This window comes from Heterocephalus glaber, unplaced genomic scaffold, assembly GCF_053883595.1.
Source record: "Heterocephalus glaber isolate CG9 unplaced genomic scaffold, H.glaber_assembly_v1.0 deba00001454, whole genome shotgun sequence".
NCBI lineage: Eukaryota > Metazoa > Chordata > Mammalia > Rodentia > Bathyergidae > Heterocephalus > Heterocephalus glaber.
The window spans coordinates 1235014-1261784 of record NW_028258303.1 but is presented as its reverse complement, the minus strand read 5'-3'; the positions used below and the strand labels follow the sequence as shown (position 1 = coordinate 1261784).

Below are 26771 nucleotides of genomic sequence, written 5' to 3'. Positions count from 1 at the left end.
ATACAGGGAGGGGAAGGGGAAAAGAAATAAGGAAAGGAAAAATTATGAGAAAAGGAAAAAATGGAAACAAAATCTTTGTAAATAGGGAAGAGTGGAAGGGGTGAAGGGAAGACAGGGAATGGGGAAAAAATAAGAACCAAGATACATCATGTAGAGGTACAAGTACCCAGTGATAAATGTAAATGTGTATCTAAAATGTACCAATAAAAGAATGTAAGGAAAAAAAATTTTAATTAAAAAAATAAAAAATAAAAATAAAAGATACAGTGAAGGTAGTCTTACCAAACAGCAAATTATGAAACTAGATAACTGAGGCAGCTAAAGATGCATTTTATATGAACTCATTCCTGCAAGCAAAAAAGAAAAATACAAATGATAAAAGAGGAAAATAGGGGAAATTAAAAACAAAGAAAGGAATAGAGGGAAAAAAGGGGGGAAATGGAAGTGGGATGAGGTTTGGGAAGTGAAAAAGAATGGTAGGAAAAACTACCAAGCAACCAGAGCTAATCCTGATTAGAGTCCTCATTGCTTTCTGTTCTTTAAACCTCCATGAGACAGGAGAAGGGAGGAGGGGTCAGACCATCCAATCTGGGAGATGAAAAGGCCAAGATGAAAATACTAAACAACAAAGGCCTATGTCAAAAAGTCTATAGATGGAGTTTGGAAGAATGGTAATGATACAAGTATAGGCTACATTAAGCTAAATATGCATGCTAAATTTCTAGCGTAACTATGAAAAGAATAAAATACAAAGGTGTAAATTTCAAGTTAGAAAAGTGAATAATTTTTTTAAAGTAGGACAATGAGCTAGATCCCAAAAAACAAGGGTCATGTTTTATTCTTTTTATTCTCAGTTTCTAAGTTCAGTACTGACACATGGCCCAAATTCAATGTTTCTTCAATGAATGACCTGTAATAGGGGAGTCCAAACAAGAGCCCAAGTTACATCCACTACCTATATACAGATATGTCCAAATGTGTCCAGAAAACTAATTAAGCATACGATCTTTATGGGACTTCTTGAGAGAAAACTCATGCTACAAGAGAGAAGGAATCTGGCAGATAAGCTAGAATCTGTTTTTAAATTTTAATCAAATAAAGAGTAGTAGACTCTGAGACAACATGGTATCTGTTAATTTTGCCTTCCATGGACTTGTATCTAAGGCTTTACTATGAGGGGCAAAAGCAGTAAGGACAAAGAGTTATTTACCAGAAATGTATTTACTAATGATGCTTCATAACTATTACTTATATCCTCACATCCTAATGTTACTGCTCCCACACTAAGAAAGGTTTCTAAAACCATTATCTCTTCAGAAGAATGGAGGCAAGAGTCCAGGATAAGGTGGGGAATCTTCAGTCTCTATAATTTTCTCTGGCACAGTGTATCTTAGTACTTAGATAAATGGGCTGTGTAAACAAATGGGCGTCAGTTAAAATCTAGTTCTGTCACTTCAATGGCCACATGATAAATTTCATTCATCTCTGATCCTTGGACTTTTCACTGATAAAATATGTAAAATGACAGTAACTGTACAGGGACTTGCTGTGAAGATTAAATGAGGTAACACATATAAAGTAGGTGCCACAGATGCTCATTTACAAAAGTAATAGTTTTCACATAGGTTACTCCAAAATGTAATACTTGTGGAAAGTTTTTCATACTAATTTTCCTTTGTTAACAGGATAGCCTAGCCTGAGTGAGTAGAATACTTTACAGTTAAGCAGTATATTAAAGGTATACTTTTTTTTACTTACTTACTTACTTGACTATTTCATACTGTCCAGGACCAGGACCTAACTTTTTAGGTAACTCTTTTCCTCCTGAAGTGTTGCCAAAATGTATACCTTTGCATTTCAAAGTTGCAATGGAAACATCCTAAAAAAAAAAAGAGCATCGTTCACATAAGTTACGAGACAATGTTTTAACTTGTCTAAATCTAAAGCAAAAACAGCCCCAGTCAAAGGAGTCCACTGGTAAATTTTACTGTTCTTTAATAGGTTCCAAGGAAAGTTGTCACTGTCATGTACCATCCCATTCCACATCAGCCAGGATTCTTGAGAAGGGCCTCTAACTTGCAGATCCTCAATCAGCATGAACAGCCTTGCTCTTGGCAGGATATTAAGTAATCTAAAATCTTCAGGGCGATGACAATTAGCTGTTCTTTTTTTAAAGGAGGGAAAGGGGCTGTATTATTTAGAGAAGTAAAAGTCTATTAAAAATTACCTTAAACTGATTGAGAAAAAATAAGTATCACCAACTAACAGTGAATAATTTGCCATTACCTTGAATTTAAAACCATATTCACACAAATAGTTAACAATAAGTGAAGTGCTATGCCAGTTCATTTTTTTGCTAATGCTTGAGGACAAGATGAGCCTTCTTAATAAAAGAAACTTGTGACATAAGAAATCAATCATAATTTTTCCTTCACATCCACCACAATAAATGTTAAAATTAAGTGTACAACATAAAAAGTTAAAGCATGTGAATTCATCAGATATCAAAATAGATGAAGTAGCTTCTCTTGCAGGAATTATCTGCTCTTAATACATTCCTAATTAAGCAATGATTTAGGAATTCTTTTTAAAACATTTCTTAATAGGAGTAAATTCTACTTTTTTAATTCATTTGAAAAAGTATCTGTAAAAAATGTAGTTTTAAAACAAGCACAGGTTACTAAAACAATTAGCATATATTGAATAAAATACCCACAACATAAATGTACAGTTTATACAGAACTGTGTGTCAGACTTTCCAAGCAACTATTCCTAGTTAAGAGCAGCAGAATCAACTTCTCTCAATTATCATTATAAACAATACTAAATCCAACAAATAACAACAGTAGTGAATAAAAGGCATAATTTCAGTTTAAAATGGTGAGCCAAACTCATATCTGTCCCACCTCTCCCCAAAAGTTCAAAGAAGTATATAAAATAGACACAAATTATCAGTGCTACAAATTAGAAGGTGTCCTTCATGTACCAACAATGTAAGAAATTTCTAGAAGATGTAGCACAGCAAGACTAGAATGAAAAAAGGATCCCATTGCATATAAAAGAGCCACAGATGAACTCTATTATCCACAGAAAAACAGAAACTGGAGATACAGATGGACTTGTGGGTAGTGAGTAGGCAGAAATTTCTAGGTGGAAGTACCACTCCAAAAGTCCACAGAAGCCACAGCAAAATCCAAAACACAGCTGGCACAGCTGGGTATTAGAGATAAGGGTAGAGAAACACAGCCATCAGTTATGTCCAGGTAGGACTCAGGCATGTTTGAGAATAATTTGGAACAGAGCAAGCCAATCAGAAGGTGAATGCAAAACCTAGTGCTATGGGAAGCAGATAATCACAATGATCCTCATCTGTTAAGAAAACTTTCATGTCAAAAGAGTGGCAATCTCAAGTACTTTCTGTTGACTAAATTTGCTTCCTAATACAGACAACTCTCACTGAATTTATGCCTATATCTTGTTGGGTACAAAGAAACTATGAAGGAAATTTTAAAGAACTGTTTCATTTAAAACATTAATAAAGATCAGTACTCCTTTTAGATCCTTCTGCTAGGACATAACAGAGAGATAAGCATTATCTTTCCCCCACTTCATGCAAGCTCATCCTGCAGTTTTAGCTGTGGCAGAGAACAATGTTGGACATGTCCAGCAGAGAGCACCTGCTGGCAAGAGACAGAAGTGCCAGTGTAGCTGCAGCTGGACTCGGTGAAGACAGACTTCCAGGAGCATGGCTGAGGAACCTCCGAGAACTTCAAGAAATACTTCACAAGGGGAACTCTGCAGAAGTCCTTTACACTGACAGGGGAAGACAAGAAACATTAATATTGAACTACAAACATTATTGTTTATTGTCATGAGTCTCCTTAGCACAATACCTGCTTGTTAGGTAAATAAAAAGGATTAATCCTTATATTTTTAGTAATATTTCCAGCGCTATGTGTGGTTTCAGTGTGCTTGGATTATTGATCGGCAAACTGCTTCTAATGAATTATGACACAAAGAACAGAGTGGTATTTTTTCATTCTTCACTATGAATTCAGCTTTAATATCGTAAGTGATGAGTGATTCAATCCTATAAAGCATTATATCAAAGAAAGATATTTTTATTATTATTACAAGTGGGGATTCTTAAGTACAACTATTGAAAAAATTGGCATAGGAAAAGACTATGAACAAAACCTCAGTAGCATGGGAACTAGCACAAAGAATCAACAACTGAGATCTCATCTTATTAAAAAGCTTCTGCATTGCAAGAGAAACCACCAACAGAGCTAAGAGACAACCTACAATGTGGGAAAAAAAATTATCAGCTGCTCCTCAGACAAAGGACTACTATCTAAAATATACAAAGAACTTTAAAAAATCAGACCCCCCAAATATAAAGACCCAATTCAAAAATGGGCATCTGAAATGAACAGACACTTCTCAGGCAAAGAAGTAAAAGCAGCAAATAAACATATAAAAAAAACGTTCAACATCACTGGTCATTCGAGAGATGCAGATGAAAACAATGCTGAGATTCCACCTCACCCCAGAAAGAATGGCTGCTATCATGAAATCAACCAATAACAAATGCTGGCAGGGCTGTGGAAGAAGTGCAGACTGGTGCACCCATTGTGGAGATCAATATGGAGATAACTCAAAAAACTAGGATTAGAGGTTCCACTGACCCAGCTATTCCTCTCCTGGTGATCTTCCCAAAAGAATTAAAAGAATCATTCCACAGCGATATATGCACACCCATGTTTATAGCAGCACAGTTTGTAATAGCTAAAGCTTGGAAACAGCCCAATTGCCCATCAACTGAAAACTGGATAAAGATGGAGCACTACTCAGCCATAAGGAATGAGAAACTAGAGACATTTTTAGCTAAATGGATGCACACTGAGGCCATACTCTTAAGTGAAATAAATAGGACACAAGTGTAAATACTGAACTGTTTCTCTGGTGTGAGAAACTAAAAGTGTAAATTAAGGATCATAACATATAATTGATAATGTGAACTAGGAAGAAAAGGTCTAAAGGGGTAGCAGAAGTGTGAGGGGTAGGGGAAGGGAAAGCAAAAAAATATGAAAAAAGGAAAAAATGGAAAGAAAGTCTGTAAAGAGGGAGGGATTCAGGGGTTGAAGGGAGGGCAGGGGAATGGGGGAAAATATAAGGAACCAAGATACATCATGTAAAGGTACAAATTCCCAATGATGAATGTAACTGTACTGTACACCTAAAATGTACCAATAAACTTAATTAAAAAAAGAATACAAATATCAATAAATGCTGGTGAAAATGTAGGGTTCCTGCTGAGAATATAAATTAATATAATAAGTATGGAGGTTCCTCAAAAAGATAAAAATAAAGCTACCACTGGATCCAACAGTACTGTTCCATAATATAGGCCTGAGGGAATTAAAGTCAGCACACTGTAGGGATATGTGTATACCCATGTTGATTGCAGCACAATTCACAATGTTTAAGATATGGAACAAGCATAAGTGCCCATCAATGGATGAATCAAGGAAATGTGGTATTATATATACAATGCAGCGTCATTCAGTACTATGGAAAAATGAAATTCTGTCATTTTCAGGACTGGAGACCATCATTTTGAGAGAAATAAGCTAGACACAGAAAGACAAGTGTCAAACATTTTAATATGTGGAATCTAAAAAAAATGACAAGAAAGTAGAAGGGAGTTTATTTTTTATTAGGCAAGAGAAAAGGAACAATAGGGAGGGGTGTAAGGGCCAGTAATAAAGGGTATGGATATGAGCAGAAAATGTAATATGTACTGGAACTCCTCAGAATGTGAAACTTAGGGGGAGAGAGGGCAATGGATGAAGGAAGGATTAAAATTATTATATGTGCATATATTAATCTTTCAAAATTACCCATTAATATGTATCACCAATAAAAAGAGTGGAAGAAACAAACAAAAAAAACAAGTTGGGATTCTAGTTCATAAACAATTCTGAAGCCCAGCCCCTTGTCAGATCTTTAAAAGACTAAGACTATAAATAAAAACTTAAAAAGTTGTTCCACTAAGCTCTGTAACACATAGGAAAGTACATATATATGCTATTTTGGGACTCCCAAATATAACATGAAAAGAAATAAGACAGATTATCCAAAGGCTTTGGGTTTGATTCTAGCAGAATGGCATAGAAAAGTGGCAGAGCCTGACTTGTCCAGAAGAACAGCAGATGCCAGGAGAAGAGCACTGGCAAAAACCAGGACATTCATGCAAGTAGCAGAAAAGCAACTTGTTCCTATCAGGTCAGTGGGAGCTCCACAGACTGCTGCATCCAAGACAGCTTTAGGAAAAATGCCTCACTATACAACACTTTCTTTTGCTGAAGTGTTTTAGACCATATTTCAAGTGGAATTACCTAATAGGGCCATAAATTTTAAAGTATGTAGGCAATTTTGATGGTAGAAAGAACAAAATTTCCCATTTATGTTGTAGTTTATTTTTACTTAGAAATAAAGGAGAATGTCATAATTGTGCAGACTTGTTTTTCTAAATTGTCCTACAATATAGCCATGTTGAATATTAGATATATACTGCATGCAGAAACATATCTAACATATTTATTATAGCCTATAGATTTGTCAAAAATCAATACTTTAAAGAGCACTTTGATAAATCATTTTTTACGTTACTTTTTTAGCTTAAAAAAAACACGTTATTTTCTCTCTTTACCCCGACACCTTTTTCAGTGCTGGTGTTTAAACCTAGGACCTCGTGCATGCGAGACAAGCCCTCTACCACTGACCTATACCTCCGACCTCATGAATTTTTTTTTTTTTTTTTTGGTACCAGGGATTGAACTCAGGACCTTGAGCTTGCGAGGCAGGCAGCGGAACCACTGAGCTAAATCTCCGGCCTTCATGAATTTTTGTAATAATTATTATAAAACAGCAATTCAGGACCTTGAGCAGAATTATGTCCAGGAAGCTTTCTTCAGGTAAATTCAAATTGTTGATATTTTCATGGTTCAACTATTTAACAATTCCAAATGTAATCCAGTAAAAGGAAAGATTATGTATCCATACACGTGCACATAAACACACACACACAAACAATTCAAGACATTACCAAAATCCTTTTCCACTCTATGAAATAAATTTGTTTCACTAAACCATGTAAACTTAACTCATTAAGCTTCATAGTACTCAGGTTCAACCTGAAATTTAATTTAAAAGCCTTTTAAAAATATACAGAAAATTAGGAAATAACTGATGATACATTTTTAATTCTAAATGACTCTCTTTTACGGCAAGAAGTGTTAACAATACCAACTTTAAGGTCACTGTCAACTGGGAAAAGTCATTAGCGAATAAAACATGACTTAGTTGAAGTAAACTCAGCATACAGCTGCATTAAGTGAATGCTGTAATAAAACGTGATTATCTACCACTCTTAGTGACAATTAAATGAATGAAGAAGGTCTCTACAACTTCTACCTCACATCCTTTCATAATTAATATGAAAAGAGAATTTCTGAAGAATTAGAAGGCCAAAAGTGTATCAATTTAAAAGCTAATGGACTGCTTCCAGTGTGTCAGCACATAGGTAGCTCCCAGCATGTTATCATTAAAAATGGTAGTATCATAATTCCAACTGCAAACCTTGCTTGTGAAATCCACCTCTGAAAAATATATTTCTAACAGTTACCTGGGCTCTCCTAAAGGAAAAAGACATATTAAAAATGTTAAACAAAATATTTATATGAAAGAATTTCTCTTTATGGGTTAAACATACCTAAAGTTTATCATTTATTGGCTAGAGTCCTATACAACTCTTAATTCAATATTCAAGCTTTATCAGACACCTTCAGTAGATGTGACTCAGAGTTAGGAAGAACCATACCAATTACTCATCCATTAGATTATGTTTCAAAATTTCCTACTAATATTCACATCTGGAAACTGAGCCAACATACAGTATAATATTATCACAAAAAGCAATTAAAAATCTACACAGAATTATCAGAAATTTAGATAAGATATTATTTAATGCAGTAGTGTGTGAAAAACCTGCTTTTCTGCTACTAAGATTTGGCACTCTGCCTTTAGTTTTCTCAAATTCAAGACACAGGGAGGTCACAAAATATCAATTCAATTCCAACTGAACTTTAGTAAATCTTCAATATTAAGAACTGTGCCTTTAAAGATAAATAAATGCTTATATATAACATATTTTCTGAAATGAGATTGGGAGTTTTATTCTAGTAACTACAAGTTTGACTCAATGATTACTAAAATAGATCATCAAACCAATTGGACATACTGTACTAATATTGCAGAATGAATTTTTCTTCTGTCTTTTATGGATAATTTATGCAGAAAGAAATCAAGTTTATATATCAAAGAAATGCTTATTCATATAAGAAAAATATTTGATACATCTAAGGAAGCTTGGAGGCATTATTTTGGCCTTCTAATAGATGGTACATTATTCTAAAGCAAAGAAATAATTTATAAGGAAAATATAGTATTATATTTGAGATTTACATTTATTTTATATTTGAGAATTACATTTGAGATTTAAAAGTAACCAAGGAATTATTTAAGGGCAAGGATCTATAACTATAACAAAAAAAAAACTAATTCTAGTATATTAGGCTATAGTCTTTACCCAGGATATTTCAGATGAGGCAACAAAGTGCAGAAACATTAAGTAATTTGAGAACAAGCAAAAAAAACAATCTATTAAGTGGTGAAGTCAGGAAACAAGTCTAGGCACTCTGGTTCTATTACACTGCCCCTCATTACTTGTCTTTCACCTTATAGAGAATGTCCTGATATTAGATCACAGAATTTCTATCAAATTCACTGAAATTTTTACAAAATTCATCTCAGGGGGCCAGGGACATAACTCACTGGTAGAGCAGCTATAGATTCAATTCTCAGCAATGACAAAAACAATTCTCCCTAAGGAAAAAAAACTCTGTTGTTCCTCTAGGCACATGTTAATCAAATATCTAGGATGCCTGCCACTGTCTCTTGATACATAGGCCATGTTTCTTTCTTTTCTTTTCTTTTTTTTTTTTTTTGCTTAAATTCTTCTATTGGTACGTTTTAGGTATACAATACGTTTACATTTATCATTGGGCGCTTGTACCTGCACATGATGTATCTTGGTTCTTATTTTCTCCCCATTCCCTGTGGGCCATACACCCCTCCATCCTTCCCTATTTACAAAGACTTTGTTTCCATTTTTTCCTTTTCTCATAATTTGTCCTTTCCTTTCTTTCCTTTCCCCTGCCCTTCCCACTCCCTTAACCCTTTGGACCTTTTCTTTCTATTTCAAATTATCAATTATTTATTTTAATCATTTTAATCTTTACTTACCCTTTCAGTTTCTCACACTAGAGAAATTATTCGGTATTTACACGTGAGCTCTATTTATTTCACTTAAGAGTATGTCCTCAATATGCATCCATTTAGCTATAAATGTCTCTAGTTTCTCGTTCTTTATGGCTGAGTAGTACTCCACTTTTTTTTAAAAGAAACATATATTCTTTAGCCAGATTCCAGTTGATAGGCATTTGGGCTGGTTCCAAGCTTTAGCAATTACAAACTGTGCCATTATAAACATGGGTGCACATATATCACTGTGGTATGAGTCTTTTAATTCTTTTGGGAAGATACCCAGCAGGGGAATACCTGGGTCAAATGGGACTCCTAGTCCTACTTCTTTGAGGTATCTCCATACTGATTTCCACAGTGGTTGCACCAGTCTGCACTCCCACCAACAATGGAGAAGGGTTCCTTTCTCCCCACAACTCCCCAGCATTTGTTATTGGTTGATTTCTTGATAGCAGCCATTCTTTCTAGGGTGAGGTGGAATCTCAGTGTTATTTTCATCTGCATCTTTCCAACGACCAGCGATGTTGAACATTTTTTCATATGTTTATTTCCTGCTTTTACTTCCTTGTCTGAGAAATGTCTGTTCATTTCAGATGCCCATTTTTGAGTTAGGTCTTTAAATTTGGCGGGGGGCTAATTTTTTTAAGTTCTTTGTATATTCTAGATAGTAGTCCTTTGTCTGAGGAACAGCTGATAAAAATGTTTTCCCACACTGTAGGTTGTCTCTTAGCTCTGTTGGTGGTTTCTCTTGCATTACAGAAGCTTTTTAATAAGATGAGGTCCTAGTTGTTGATTCTTTCTGCTAGTTCCCGTGCTGCTGAGGTTTTGTTCATGAAGTCTTTTCCTATGCCAATGTCTTCAAGAGTTCTACCTAACTTATCTTCCAGCAAGTTTAGTGTTTCTGTTTTAATATTTAGATCTTTAATCCACTTTGATCTTAGTTTAGTGCATGGTGATAGGTATGGGTGTAGTTTTACTCTTTGGCAGGTTGAAATCCACTTTTTCCAACACCGTTTATTAAATAGGATATCCTTCCTCCAGTGGGAGTGGTTGGCTACTGTGTCAAAGATGTGGTGGCTGAGTATGTCTGGTGTTCTTTCTGCAACTTCTAATCTATTCCACTGAAGCATGGGTCTGTTTCTTTGCCAGTACTATGCTGTTTTTATCACAGTAGCTTTGTAGTATAGTTTAAATTGGGGATTGTGATACCCCCTGCCATGTCTCTGTTGCCTAGAATTGCTGCTGTTATTCTAGGTCTCTTCTGGTTCTAAATGAATTTTTGGATTGTTTTCTCTAGTTCTGTGAAATATATTGTTGGAATATCAATCAGCATTGCATTAAATCTATATAGCAGTTTTAGAAGTATGGCCATTTTCACTATATTGGTCCTTCCTACCCAGGAACAAGGGATGTCTTTCCATTTTCTTATATCTTCCTTGATCTCTTTTTTCAGAGTGCTTTAGTTTTCTTTATACAGGTCTTTTACTTCGTTAGATTGATTCCTAGATATTTCATTTTTTTTGGATGCTACTGTAAAAGGAATTCTTTCCATAATTTCTCTCTCAGTGAGTCTGTTATTTGTGTACAAAAAGGCTATTGTTTTTTGAGTGTTGACCTTGTATCCAGCTACTCGACTGAATCTGTCAATTAAGTCTAGAAGTCTCTTGGCAGAGTTTTTGAGTCTTCTATATAAAGTATCATATTATCAGCAAATAATGACAGTTTAACTTTTTCCTTTCCTATCTTTATTCTTTTATTTCATTCTCTTGCATAACTGCTGTGGCTAATGTTTCCAAAACTATATTGTACAGAAGTGGTGATAGTGGGCATCCTTGTCATGTTCCTGAATTTAAAGTGAAAGTTTTCAGTTTTTGACAATTCAGTATGATGTTGGCTGTTAGTTTTTCATAGATAGCCCTAATCAGGTTGAGATAAAAGACCTTCTATTCCAATTTTCTGTAGTGTTTTTATTATGAATGGGTGTTGGATTTTGTTGAATGCCTTTTCTGCATCTATTGAGATGATCATACAGTTTTTTTCCCTTGGCTGTGTTAATATAGTGTACCACATTTATTGATTTATGTATGTTAAACCATCCTTGAATTCCTGGAATATATCCAACTTGGTCAGGGTATATGATCTTCTTGATGACCTTCTGTACTCTGCTTGCCAGTATCTTGTTGAGGAGTTTTGCATCTATGTTCATTAGGGAGATTGGTCTGTAGTTGTCTTTTTGGGTTGGGTCTTTCCCTGGTTTTGGAATCAAAGCAACACTTGCTTCCAGGAATGATTTTGGAAGTATTGCTTCCTATTCAATTTCACTGATGAGTTTAAAGATAGTTCTGTAAATGTTCTTGTAGAATTAAGCAGTGAAGCCATCAGGACCTGGGCTTTTATTTGTTGGTAAAATTTAATTAATTTTGAATTCCATTCATTGTAATTGTGGTATTTAGAATTTCCGTATCTTCTTCACTTGACTCTGGCAATTCATATGTATCTAGGAATCTGTCCATTTCTTCTGTGTTTTCCAATTTATTAGAGTACAGTTCCTTGAAGTAGGTACTGATGATCCTCTGGATTTCTGCTGGATCTGTTGTGACTTCACCTTTTTCATTCTTAATTGCATGGATTTGAGACTTTTCTTTCCTTTTTGATAAGGTTGGCTAAAGGTTTATCAATTTTATTTTTTCAAAAAACAAACCCTCTTTGATTCATTGATTTTTTGTATCATTCTCTTAGTCTCCATTGCATTGATTTCTGCTCTGATCTCTATAATTTCCTCTCTTGTATGAGCTTTGGGTTTGTCATGCTCTTCTTTTTCTAGGAGCTTGAGGGTGGGTATTAGATTGTTTATGTGAGCTCTCTCCATTTTCCTAATATGGGCATTTACTGCTATGAATTTCCCTTGTATAACTGCTTTCATTGTGTTCCATAGATTCCTGTATGTTGTACTGGCATTATCATTTACTTGTAAAAACTGCCTAATTTCTTCTTTCATTTCTTCTGTAACCCACTACTTGTTCAGGGGAGTGTTATTCAATTTCCATGTGTTTGTGGGAGTTTTGCAGTTTCTTATGTTATTGATCTCCAATTTTATTGCACTGTGATATGATAATATACAGGGGGTAACTTCAATTCTTTTACATTTACTTAAACGTGGCCTATGAGCTAGCCTGTGGTCTATTTTGCAGAATGACCTGTGTGCAGCCCAAAAGAATGTGTATTCTGATTTTTGGGGGAGGAACACTCTGACATCTATTAAGTCCATTTGTTCAATACCTTGGTTCAGTTCTAGAATTTCATTAATTTTTGTCTAGATGATCTATTTGTAATAGTGGGGTATTGAGGTCCCCCACTACAATTGTGTTAGTGCTTATTTGGTTTTTCATGTCCACTAATATTTGCTTTTATAGTTGGGGGCATTTGCATTTGGTGCATATATATTTAGGATAGTCATCTCTTCCTCTTGGATTGTTCCCTTCACAAGGATGTAAAGACCATCTTTGTCTCTCTTAATTAGTTTTGGTTTGAAATCTACTTTGTCTGCAAAGAATATTACTACCTCTGCTTTTTTCAAAGTTCCTGTCATGTGGAGAACTGTTTTCCATCCTTTTACTTTCAGTCTATGAATTTCTTTTTGAGTTAGGTGTGTTTCTTGTATACAGCATATTGTTGGATTTTGCTTCTTAATCCATTCTGCCAGTCTATTTCTTTTGATTGGTGAATTGAGGCCATTAACATTGACGGCTATAATTGATAGATATTGACTCATCTTTTTCAGGATGTTTTAATGTTGCTGACTTTTATCTTTTATTTTTTCCCTCTTTCCCTTTAGTTTCCCGTTAGTTTTCTGGTGGCTTCCCTGTTAGGCCTCATGAAGTTGTGACCTTCATTGCCTTTTTCTAGTATATTGTTTTAAACTGTTTGGAGTGCTGATTTGGTGTTTATGAAATTTCTCAGACATTCTTTGTCGTTAAAGTATCTAATTTCCCCATCAATTGTGAAAGATAATTTTGCAGGATACGACAGTCTAGGTTGGAAGTTATTTTCTTTTAGAGTTTGAAATACTTCACTCCAGGCTCTCCTTGACTTGAGGGTTTGTGTTGCAAAGTCTGCCATGATTCTGATGGGCTTCCTTTGTAGGTGATTTGTTTCTTTTCTCTAACTGACTGTAAGATTTTGTTCTTCTGTTGGGTTTCTGGGATCTTGACCATTATATGTCTAGGGATAGATTTTTTTTGATAGTGGCTAGTTGGAGTTCTATATGCCTCACTTATCTGTATATCCAATTCTCTACCTCTGTCTGGGAAGTTTTCCACTATTACTTCTGTGAACAGTTTTTTTATGTCAATCGTACTGTCTCCTTTTTTTCATGGACTCCTATCAGTCTTATGTTATTCTTCTTTGCATCATTTAGCAGCTGTTGGAATGATTTCTCGTGGTCTCTTACTATTTTTAAGAAATCTCTGTTTTCATGATCACTAACTGCAATCCTGTCTTCTAAATCTGATATTCTATCTTCAGATTCCCTTAATCTGCTCTGCACACTTTCAATGGAGTTTTTAAATCTCCTGGATATGTTTGAATGTGTTTCATGGATTCCATTTTTTCTTATGTTGGGCAATCATGGTTTGCATTTCTTTCTTATGCTGTGCATTCATGGCTTCCAGCATGGTTCTGAGCTCATCTATTTTTTATCTGTTTCTGTTCTACAGCCTCTAATCCTGTCTTTCACTCTTCTCACCATCTCTGTAGTTATCCGAGAGATTATATCTGTTTTGAATTTTTCTAGCGCCTCATGCATCTGCTTTGTTACTTCCTGTGCTATAAGTTCAAGGTGTCCAGGTGGTTGATTATCAGACTTTTCCACCTCATTTCCCCCAGAATTTGCTTTTGGTAGGGTGGAAGGCTGAGTTTGTGCCTTGCTTAAATGTCTTCTTATTTTTGTTTTTGGTACTGTCCTTGGTTTAATTCCTGCATTGATACTTCAAAATTGCTTATTGTTGAGTATCTTTGTTGCTTGTGTTTTGAACCCTTGTGGAATGATTGTTTTTCAGAGGTGTCTTCCAGATATAGCTGGTCTTTAGGTTTTGAATCTCTAATGACTCTGAGGCTATCTCATTTTCATTATACCAGGAGGGCAATCACAACAAATGATACAATCAGCAACACCATAGCAAATGATACATTCAGCAACACCATAGCATCAACCACAGCTTGGAAAATGACAGTTTGTGGTAGTTATTAATCTATCACCTTTAACTGTGTGAATTATATCAAAATTGAGGAACAACCCAACATATGTTTATAGTGAATAAACTCTTCAATATAGCAACTTTACCCTTCAGGATGGGGAGTTGGAAGGAGATAGGGAGGGAGGGATAGATAGGTAGAAGGATAAGGAAAGGTTAGCAGTGAGGCCAGAGAACACAGGAAGATTACACAATCTCTAAGAAATGGTTAAAGACAAGAGCAAAAGGCAGAATGAAAGAACAAAGAAGTGAACAGAACAACCTAACAGCAAAAGGGAGGCTATATACTGTATTTACTTTCCTTTAAAACTAATGATGATCGACCCCCGCAAGCACAGAGTAGATGAGCCACTTGCAGCACACAAGAGGAGGGTTCCAGGCTGCCACACCACCAGCCCCAAGCACAGAGGAGGTGAGCCGCTCCCAGCCCACAAGAGAAGGCTTGTGGGCCACATACCAGCCCTGCAAGCACAGAGGAAGTGAGCTGCTCCCAGCGCACAAGAGGAGTCTTCTGAGCTGCCATACCATCCCTGCAAGCACAAAGGAGGTGAGCCACTCCCAAGGCCCAGGAAGAGGCTTCTGGAACAATGTATCAACCCCGCAAGCACAGAGAATGTGAGCCACTCCCAGCACACAAGAGGAAGCTTCCAGACTGCCGTACCACCCCCCAAGCACAGAGGAGGTGAGCCACTCCCAGCACACAAGAGGTTTCCTGGCCACCGGACCATCCCTACAAGTCCAGAGGAGTTGAGCTGCTCCCAGCACACAAGAGGAGGCTTCCAGGCCACCATACCACCCCAGCAAGCACAGAGGAGGTGAGCCACTCCCAGCGCACAAGAGGAGGCTTCCAGACCTCCATACCACCCCACAAGCACAGAGGAGGTAAGCAGCTCCCAGCACACAAGAGGAGGCTTCTGGACTGCCGTACCACCCCGAAAACACAGAGCAAGTCAGTCACTCCCAGCACACAAGAGGAGGCTTCCTGGCTGCCATACCACTCCTGCAAGCACAGAGGAGTTGAGCAACTCCCACAGCACAAGAGAAGGTTTCTGGGCCGCTGTACCACCCCCCCCCCAAGCACAGAGGAAGTGAGCCGCATGGGTGCCAGCAGCACCCCCTCCCCCATCAAAATGAGAAGATACGTAAACAAGTCTCAAAACCAGACTTCCAGATCACCTACAACAACCCCAAAGGGAAGCCAGATGGAACACTGATATTCAACCACCTGGACTCCCTGAACTGGCAACAAGAGAGGAAAAAATGAAATCAGAAATAATTTCTCAGATAACAGCAGAGATTGTGCTAGTAGTGCAAGACATGATGAATAAATCTAGAGAGGAGGTCAGGAACGTATGGAATCCCAACACAGGAAACAAACTGAAACCATAAAACAGATGCAAACAGATTTCCAGGAGATTAAAAACTCCATTGAAAGTCTACACAGCAGAATGAGCCAAAATGAGGACAGAATTTCACATATAGAAGGTAAGATTGCAATTAGTGGCCAGGAAAAGAAAAATTGCTTTAATATTGTAAGGGACCACGAGAAATCAATCCAGCAGGTGTGACACAATACAAAGAAGAACAACAAAAGACTGACTGGAGTCAATGAAGAAACAGGAGAGAGTGCAGATGACATAAAAAAAAACTGTTCACAGGGCCGGGGATTTATCTCAGTGATTTCACTGCCTGCTGCACAAGCGCAAGGACCTGAGTTTGATCCTCAGTAAAGCAAACAAACAGACAAAAAAAACTGTTCACAGAAGTGATGGCAGAAAATTTCCCAAGCACAGGAAAAGAAATTGACATACAGATAAGTGAGCCATATAGGACTCCAAATAGCGTCAATCAAAAATAATATACACATAGGCATATAATTGTTAAGATTCAAGAAATCCAACAGAAGAACAAAGTTCCACAAGCAGTTAGAGAAAAGAAACAAATCACATTCAAAGGAAAGCCCATCAGAATCACAGCAGACTTCTCAATGCAAACCCTCAAGGCAAGAAGAGCTTGGAGTGATGTATTTCAAGCCCTAAGGGAAAACAGCCACCAACCCAGGTTGATGTACCCTGCAAAACTATCTTTCAAAATTGATGGAGAAATAAGGTACTTTCATGACAAAGAGCACCTTAGGAACTTCATGAATACCAAACCAGCACTCCAAAAAATTTTAGATAATATCCTAGGAAAAGACAACAAGGATCACAACCCCAGGAAGCCCAGCAGAATGAATCCATCAGGCGCAACAAGGAATTAAATGTGAAGGGGGAGAATCCAACAAAAACAAAAAGTCATAACAATGATAAGTCAATATGTGTCAGTTATAACCATCAATGTTAATGGTCTCAATTTACCAATCAAAAGAAATAGACTGGTAGAATGGGTCAAGAAGCAAGAGCCCACAGTATGCTGCATACAAGAAACACATTTAATTAAAAAAGAAACTCACAGACTGAAAGCTAAAGTGTGGAAAACAATACTCCAAGTGACATGAACCTGAAAAATAAAGCAGGAGTAGCTATCCTCTTTGCAGATCAAGTGGATTTCAAACCAAAATCTGAAACACTTCTGGTCCCAAGAATTTCAGATAAGAGATACTCAACTTGTATGCACAAATCTATTGTGAACATGTGTTTTCATTCCTCTTAAGTAAAAACTTAAGACAGGACTGTTGGTTCTTAACAGTAATACAAGAAATTTCTATATTGTTTTCCAATATGGTTTTATCACTTTATATTCACATTAGCAGTATTAGAAAGTTCTAACTGGTTCACACCTAAGCTGACATTTGTTCTTTTAAAACTTTTAACTTCATCTCCCTAATGAGTGTATAATTCAATCTTGTTATTGTACTGATTAGTATTTTTCTGATTCTAGTGTTGCACACATTTCCTTGTGCTGTACTGGCTATTTATCATCTTCTGTCTACTTTTTAATTGGGTTGTCTATAAATGAGCTTTAAGAGTTCTTTATATATTCTGGTCATAGGTTATACGCATTATAAATATGGTCTGTTTAAGGACTACTTTTCATTTTAACGATGTCATTTAAAGTTCTAAATTTTTGATGGAATCTCATTTATCAATTTTTTTCATTTATACATCATGTTTTTATATTCTAGCAAATTTTCCCATACCCTAAATTCATAAACATTTTCCCTTATAATTTCTTCTTAAAGTTTTATAATTTTAGGCTTTCATATTTAGGTTCATAGATCCTTTCAAGTTATTTTTATGTATGGAAATATAAGGTTGAGGTTAACTTTTTATATACAGATAACAGGAGTTCTAGTGCCATTTGCTGAAAGCACTATCTTTTCCTCTGCTCTTGAATTGAGTTTATGTTCTACAAAATGCTAATGTTAAATAATCTTTCAAAACTCAGTGGACCATATATGTGTGGTTCTATTTCTAGATTCTCTGTTTTATTCCAATGATCTATATGTCTTTCCTTACACCAACACTGCCTTGATTACTGTAGCTTTAGAAGAAGTCTTAAAATTAGGTACCAAATGTCTTCCAACACCATTTTTTTTTCTTTTTACTTTTCTAGGTCCTTTGTACTCCGACATATCTTTTAAATTTCAATATCCAATTCTTCATTTATAGCAAGTACACACAGACCTGAATTTTTATATATACCTTGTGTTTTCTAATCCTGCTAAATTCAAATACACATTCTAGGGGCTCCTAGAGATTTCTTAGCATTTTCTCTGTAGATGATCATTTCATCTACATATAAAGATTTTACTTCTACCTTGCCAATCCTATCCATTTGTGTCATTTTATTGCCAGACTGTTTTGGTTTGGGCCTAGGTTTCAAAGTTTAATTGTCAGATGAAGAGTAGGCATATCTGACCTTGTTCCCCACCTTAGGGAGAAAGCATTATATCTTCTCCATTCATATAAGGTGTTTTTGTTGAAAGTATGGAGTACATGTCTTTGATCTGTTGAGAAAGTTCTGTTCTACTTCTAGTCTCCTAATAGCTTTTACCATGAACAGCTGTAGAATTTAGTGTGATACTTTTTCTCCAACTAGTGACAGGATCATATGGCTTTTTCCTTTCCTCTGTTAAAATGATAACTGTTGGGGGTGGATCTTCCAATGCTGAACCAATACTGCCATCCCTATAATAAAACCGCTTTCTACATACTGCCAGATCTGACTTCTAATAGTTTGTTTCGTTAAACAAATTTCTATCTATGTTCATACTTTTTCTTCTATTATCTTTATCCAGTTTTAGGATTAGCACAATGTTGATTTCCTACAATGAGGGGAGAAGTGTTTCTTTTGTTTTCTGCTTTAAATGTTTGATATAATTTATCAGTTAAAATGTATATGAGCCTGTTGTTGTCATATAGGTAGGTTTTCAAGCTAGGAATATACTTTCTTTAATAGGTGCTATTCAAATTTTATATTTCCTCCAGATTTAGTTTCATTAATTTGTCTTCCAAGATACTTCTTAGAAGTTGTCAAATTTATTTCAAAACAGATTTTTGTAATATGCTTTCTATATCCTTTTAAATTCTGTGAAATCTGTGGTAATGTCTTCTAGATCTTGATATTGTAATTTTTAAAAATGTATAATTGAGGGGCCGGGGATTTAGCTCAGTGGTTTTGCCACCTGCTGCACAAGCACAAGGACCCAAGTTCAATCCCCAGTACCGAAAAAAAAAAAATGTGTAATTGATATTGTGTAATAGGAAGAAAAGGTCTAAAGGGGTAGAGGAAGTGGGAGGGGTAGGGGAAAGGAAAGATGGGAAAAGAAAAAATATGAGAAAAGGAAAAAATTGGAAACAAAGTCTTTGCGAATAGGGAAGGGTGGATGGGGTGAAGGGAGGGCAGGGGAAGGGGAAAAAAAAATAAGAACCAATATACTCATGTAAAGGTACAAGATCCCAATGATGAATGTAACTGCATTTTATACCTAAAATGTACCAATAAACTTAATGGGAAAAAAATCAATTAAAAAAAACTAGTGATAATCAAGAGAAGAAAAAAAGAGAAGAAAAGAAAAATAAAGAGAAATCCGAATTAGGTCCAGAACAGGAACAAAAAGGGAGATGAAGAACAATGTGGGACAGCAAGAGAATGAGAGAAAGAAAAAAGAAGAGAAAAATAAAAATTTGAAAAGAGTAGAAAAAAATAAAAATTAAAAATAAGAGAAAAAATTTTTTGCACATAACAAAAAATAAAAATGAAGGGTCTTCTTCAGGGTGTGTCTCTGCTGTCACAATAGACAACGTGGGCAGCCATGTGCAGATATAAGTCAATGAGTCTCAGCAAGCCAGTAGCAGACCTGTGAGATTCAGGCAGATTTCTGGCTGCTAGTCCCAAGTTGAGCTCCCTGTCCTTCCGCAGGTTTGAACTCTGCAAGGTTCTACTGCAGGTTCCAGCTGCCCTTCTCCTGAAGATAGTCCAGGGTCTGATGGCAAGTGATGATCCCTCCAACTTACCAAGTACAGTGGTCTGGTGTGCCTTTATTGTAGAGATTCTCTTCACTTTTCCAGTGGCTTCAATTTTCATCGAGGAGCCTGAGAGAAGCCCTCTTTCTGTTCCTCACTTCTGCTCTATCTTGTGTAGCTCAGGACAATGGCCTTTATGACCCTCTGGGACTCTGTAGTGTGGAACCAAGTAGCAGCGGGGGAGCTAAGGTGGTCGCAGTGGGCAGAGGACCGGGGCGGAGCAGAGGCTCCACGCCACCCGGGTCCTCACCATGTTCTGGCTGGTCCGTCCATGTTTCTTTTTAACTCTTTACATTTCTCATAACTTTTTCTTGAAACTGGACATTCTTGTAATACAGTATAACAATTGTGAAAATCAGAACCACTTTCCCATCCAAGGATTCCTAGACCACTTCTCTAAATTCTTTATTTTTCGCCATATGAGTCCACTGAAGTCTCAGCCTGTTTGCTGAGTGCTCAATAATAATTGGACAGAGATTTCCTTAAATTCCTTGAAGTAGTAAATCTCCAACCTTTGTGAAGGTGTTTGGTACATGTGTTGGTGTACTCCTTCAACACTTAGGCAGTTTACAAGTTGGCTGCAACCCTCACTTTTTGCTTGTACAAAGATTCAAGATCTTCTAGAGGTAAGAACTTATTATATATTCTCAAGTCTGTTGGGTTTTTTTTTTGGCAGTGCTGGGTTATAAATGATGAGACTACTTTTGAAATATCATAGGATGTGGATAAGAAAATATATTGAAAATAATGGGAGCTGTTGCGGACTAGGCTATGTAACTCAGATCCAAGTCTCAAGGTCGGTGTTATCTTGCCTCCAGAACAGGAAAGTATGCAGAAGGCCACATGATCCCCGGCTACGGGCTGAATGGTGATAACCTGGCACTCCTGAAACAAGACAGCATCTGCTGAGGACAGTTGTCAATATATAGGCATTTGGGTGTAGAGAAAATCTGGTTTCTCATTAACTTAATCCTTATCCACCCATTCTCTATAGTTACTGTTCCATGAAATACATGCTACCCCTTCCCCTGCACTTCTCAATGGCTAATAAAAGATAGAAAACATCGGAGTTTTATTTGAGTCTGTCCACTAGAAGCAGATTTCCCCTTTATATCTTGAAAATTGTCTCTTTCTTTTTATTCCTCATCATTCCCCCCAAAGGTAAGTGAGGGTCTGATCAGCCCTGGCTGGTAGGGAGCCAGATTTCTCACTGTAAAAGAAAGGAATTTAAATATGGAAAGACTAGAATAAACCTGTGAGATTAGATGGAAACTGGAGGCATAGTTATAACATTTTTAAATGACAAGAAGAAAGTATAGACTTCTAACTCTGTGCAATGTGATGACCTAGAAACTGATATCAAGGAGCAATGCATACACCTGGTGTCTAGATCTTGTTCTGAAATAACCTTCTCTACCAAATGGAATTAAGGTTCCTTTAAAAAATAGCACAGGGCCGGGGATTAAGCTCAGTGGCATCGCACCTGCCTTGCAAGTGCAAGGTCCTGAGTTTGATCCCTGGTACCAAAAAAAGCACATTCCAACCATGGGGAAGGGAAATAAAGCAATCGAGATGAATCTGGAACATCTTACTAATCCAGACAGTAAGGAAATGCTCAAAAAATGATACAAGCATTACAAAAGGACACAAGAACCAGCTTGAAGCTGTTCCCAAGAATCAAATCTGGAATAATTTAAGCTTCAAAATAAATGAGAGAAATTACAACCCTTTGAGTAAAATAGGAATTAATAAATCTGATACAAATACATTTCATAGATGGAAGAGAAGATAAAGTTCTTCTTTATAATAAATTGCCAACAAATTGAAGTTAAAAGATAAAGTCAGAAAATCAGCATTTGATAAACATCACACTAAAACTGATTCAGGCATCATCAGTGGATGTTAAAACTAATAGACAAGAGTGTGACAATAAATTATCTACTTAGTCTTACAATAGCTCTCCAAAAGTTTATAAATTAAAAGGGGAATAACTTTATACCATGTCTAGTTAACATCATCAATTATGGGATAAATGCACATTTTATTCCTCTTCATATAATGCATTGAGAATTAATCATTTCTGTAGTAGTCCTGCCAAAATATATAATCTTAATCTATTTATAAAACATATACAAATCCATAATTGAGGCATAATCCACAAAATAATCAGCAGGTACTTTTCACAAAAGTAAAGGTTAAAAAAAAGGAAAAGAAAGGCTGAAGAACTGTTCTCCAAATTAAAGAAATCTAAAGAGACATGACAACTAAATGCAACATGTAACAACAGACCAGACTTGGAACAAAAATCTTTTTTCCTATAATAGATATAAAAGACACAATTAGCAATGCTTTAAGAGATCTGTAGGTTAGATAGTAGGACTGTAATAATGGAATTTCTTGACTTTGATAGTTGCATTTCTATTCCTAGATATACAATTAAACTATATTTCCCTGTCTTCTTCAGAGTTAAGTATGACTGTGCAACAGTTTTAGCTGCTAGGCCTGACAACAAAAACCTCTCACTCATAATCCTCTATCCCCTCTTCTGCCAGCTGTATACACACCCATAAGCATGAGGAAAACAAATTCTACTACAAGAAGCCAATGAAATTTGAGAGTCTATTACTATAGTTAGTGTTATATGAATTAAAACAAATTATCATAAACAATCTTCCAATTGTCACTATAAAAGGAATTATACTTACAAATTGAGGTTTGTAGTATGCTGGTCCTAGCATGCTATCATTTGCAGGTGGAAAGCATTTTATAATTCTGCCATCTTCATTAATATGATAACCATATGACTGTCCACAAGAAGAAATTGAAGGAACATCTACATTTCTGTTAACAGTAGGTATTCTTGAAATTTTCTTCAAACATAGAAATGTTTATTTTATATTACTTATTCAAAAGGAAAAGGAATAAAGAATCAAATATTAAGATTTACTAAAAGGCAACAAATGCTGACCAAATGAATTTCATAATATAAACCAAAAATGTTTGTTTTGTAAAAGTAACTTAAAGAACTGAATTCAAGTTACAACTCATCTTATAAGCTAACAAAACAGGTATTACTATTAAAGCCACCATAAGAAGCAAGAATTTTCTCTCATTTAATTAACTATTTATCTCATGTAATACAGCAAACAGTAATGATTCAAAAAAAAGACACTTGTATAGCCACATCACCAGTGCAATCTGCCACACAAAAACAAATATTTTCAGTAACATTTCCTGGCTTCATTCCTCCTGATTCGTGACTTATCTAATTACCTGTACCTGTATAAATATGCTGATAATGCAAACTATATAGGAGGAAAATGAAAATGTTTATGATAGATTGCTAAATGAAAATTTTAAATATAAAATTTTTATTTTCTATTTGGAATTTTGAATATAGCTGTGCAAGTTATAAATAAATGTATAAAGTCATATAAATACTAGAAAAGAAGGGCCGGGGATTAAGCTCAGTGGTTCTGCTGCCTGCCTTGCAAGCGAAAAGACCTGAGTTTGATCCCCAGTACCCAAAAAAAAAAAAAAAAAATGAAAAGAAGCTCTGCCAAAATTAACAAAAATACTGATGTTAGAGTCAAAAGTTTTGGGTTGATTATCCTTTTTTCAAAATTACTTTAATGTAAAATATTTTATAATTTAAAAACAGGAGTGACATATATTAGAAACATTAATATAAAATATATTAAATAAAAATATTGGCATTTAAAGGATTTAGTTATCTGGAAAATTGATTTATTAGGAATATATTGATCTCTGTATTTTCTGGATAAATAATAAGGACTATAGTTGTTTTACACATGCCCATATACAATCATCTTATTTAAAAAACTACCCTGGTAGAATTTTATTTTTATCTCTTGAGATAACTATTAAGCAGTTTCAGTAATACTTGTGAGGATTAATTACCAAATTAAAACAGGAAAGCGCTGGATGGCTTCCCCTCCATTCAGTATCTGCATGATATCAAGACTTTCCAAAGGGGGATCCCATATCTCCTTCTCCAACTTCTATTTCCACCATTGTCCCTTAAATCTTATACTCTAGACCTTTCAAAGAACCCTGTCCTTTCTTGAACACACAACTATACTAAACACACCTGAATGTCTTTCTTCATGTGATTTTCTCTTTCTAGAATTTTTTTAACTCATCCATGAATTCTTCTATAAGAATGGGTTCATTTTGTTCCCCTATTCCCTTCAAAGACTCTCTACTCTGGGCTAATAATGAACATTTTATTATGGCTCTAAGATACCATTACATAAACCCTTACGTGAGGAAATGAATATTTACTCTGCCCCCACACATGAAATATCTAATACTCAACCTCACTGTCATTGCAGTGACATTATTCAACTAAGTATCTAGCCTTAAAATATTAACTTCTAGACAGGAAACTGATTAAAATGCAATTAATTTGAGCTATGAAGTTATGGCAAAATAAGGAAACTCTAAATGAAATATGACTAAATCCACTAGATAACATTATTTATTTCAATAGGTGTTTGGTATAAAGTGACTCTTGATATAACACCAACAAACTTTTACAAATATATTACCAACTAGTCTCCCATACAAAGATTTTACTCCTGTTTAAAAATCCTTTTATTGCCTCCCATAAAAGCCGACTTCCACATTTCCACTCTTATAGCACTCCATAACTGAAATGCATATTCCAATACCATTCTTCAAGGCCCATCTCAAAACCAAATTTCTTCATTCTCTTTTAAATTTCTATAACTTTCAATTACATAATCATTCATTTAGCACCTTTCACATTTTGTCTTGAATTAGAAGCTAGACACATGTCTCTTTCTCATCTAAAGTTTTAGCTTTTTTATTTCATAAATTATAGTTTTGCAGTTTTTTAATGTGTTTTGTTTTGTTTTGCAGTTCTGGAAATCAAACCCAAGGTCTCTCATGCTTGCTAGGCAAGGTCTCTATCATCAACCTCCCCCTCATGCCCCTTCCAGGAATCATGGTTTTAGTCATTGTTTTATTAGCAGTTATTTAAGCAGAGCTCCCCTCCATATATAAATAAATCACTCTATAAATAGAGAAACTGGTGGTTTTAAAAATCTCCCTTGTTTTCTATTCACTCTAGACACTGGAAGTAATTATGGATTCCTCAAGGGCAAAATGTGAGCCTGGGGGTGCCTAGCATGTATACCATGGGTTCAGTTCCCAGCACTGGGGTTGGAGGGAGTAAACAATGAAGTTAGATACCCTAATACAGTTAAAAACTAAAGTTTTTAAATATCACTGAGTATTCATTTAATTATAAATTAACCACAATATGTATACTATTAAATGTTATAGAAAAGCTTTTTAAACACATCAATATCACATCAAATATTAAAGCTTTTCTATTTAACTAAAATATCACTGGAAGCATAATTTAAAATAGTAATGTTCTGATTGAAGATGCTCTTTAGGTTCTATTATTTTTCTCTTCAGGATATCTAGTGTTCCACAATAAGACTGTCCATAACTTGTAGGTCCTGGGTTATCTTAAATAAACTTCTTAAAACGCTTCTCTCGGTTTTGTAAACTATGGCCTCCTTTTATATTACACTGAATTGGATACAAAAAATTATGAAATAATACGAGGTGCTTTATAATTCCTATTTGACCAATAATTATTAAAATATAGTTTCACAACCCAACCTGAAAAAGTTAAGACCCTTAGTTGGGAACACAGTTCTAGCAAAACAGAATCATGAGAAGATGACAATTATAGTTATCAGTTTTAACTTTGAACTCAAATTAAAATTTACAGTACTCTAAGAGAAGACAAAAAAATACAGTTTTAAACAGGAATCAAAGATAGACTTCCCAAAGATACAGAACAGAAATAAAGAGTGTATATTTAGCAGGACACTAGAAAATTTATACTTCTGAAATGAGCTTTTAAAATGCTGGCATTCATATTGCAGTGAAAAGGCAAACTCCAAGGTTGTGTAGGATTCGTTATTTCCATAAATAACACACTGTTCAATTCCAGGGAAGTTCATGTAGATTTGTTGGGAAAGTCTGGTTTTATGCTGAGATTAATTTTAAACATTTTCATTGCATAAAACATACCAAGAAGACTCTTCTATGGCTCACTATGCCATATATTTGGACTTTTCAGAATCATAAAATTTCCAAAAAATGAAAGAGTATATTTATGATTATGAAAATACTAGCGCTATAGCCACTATTTCTGAAAGTGAATGGTAATCACCAAAGATATTGGTCACAGACTCTTTCCACTGCATGAACAGGAGACAGATAAAACAATGGCAATGGCTATAGCTTTGGAGTTAGGCACAAAAACTGATTCCTTCACTCTACTGCCACATCTCTTCTACATTACCTTGACCATGTGCAAAATCTCCAGATTCATAATTACTCACAAGTATGATTCTCCCATTCTCATGGGCCATGCACATACAGAATAAGGAAGAATACACAATCAGGCAAACAATATCGAACACATTTATTTTCTATTATTTGAATTTAAAAATGCAGATTGTAAACAGAAAGAAGATGATACATGGGGACAATAAAAAATGACAGATGATATTTTGGTCTGTTAGAGAAAGAAAATATGATTTTTATTAACTAAGGCAATTATAATTTATAATAATATATATAATATAATAATAAT

At 35.4% G+C, this 26771-nt stretch overlaps 1 long non-coding RNA gene across 5 annotated transcripts in view; it reads right to left on the bottom strand.

Annotated features, from left to right (window-relative positions):
- Positions 1-26771, bottom strand: part of LOC101711404 (uncharacterized) — a 165002-nt gene that overhangs the window by 127447 nt on the left and 10784 nt on the right. For 3 of the 5 annotated variants that reach the window (XR_015452871.1, XR_015452869.1, XR_015452867.1), the window contains exon 3: positions 1767-26693. This is a non-coding gene — a long non-coding RNA (uncharacterized LOC101711404). The remainder of the gene's footprint in view (positions 1-1766; positions 26694-26771) is intronic. The other 2 variants (XR_015452868.1, XR_015452870.1) reach the window with 2 other exon arrangements.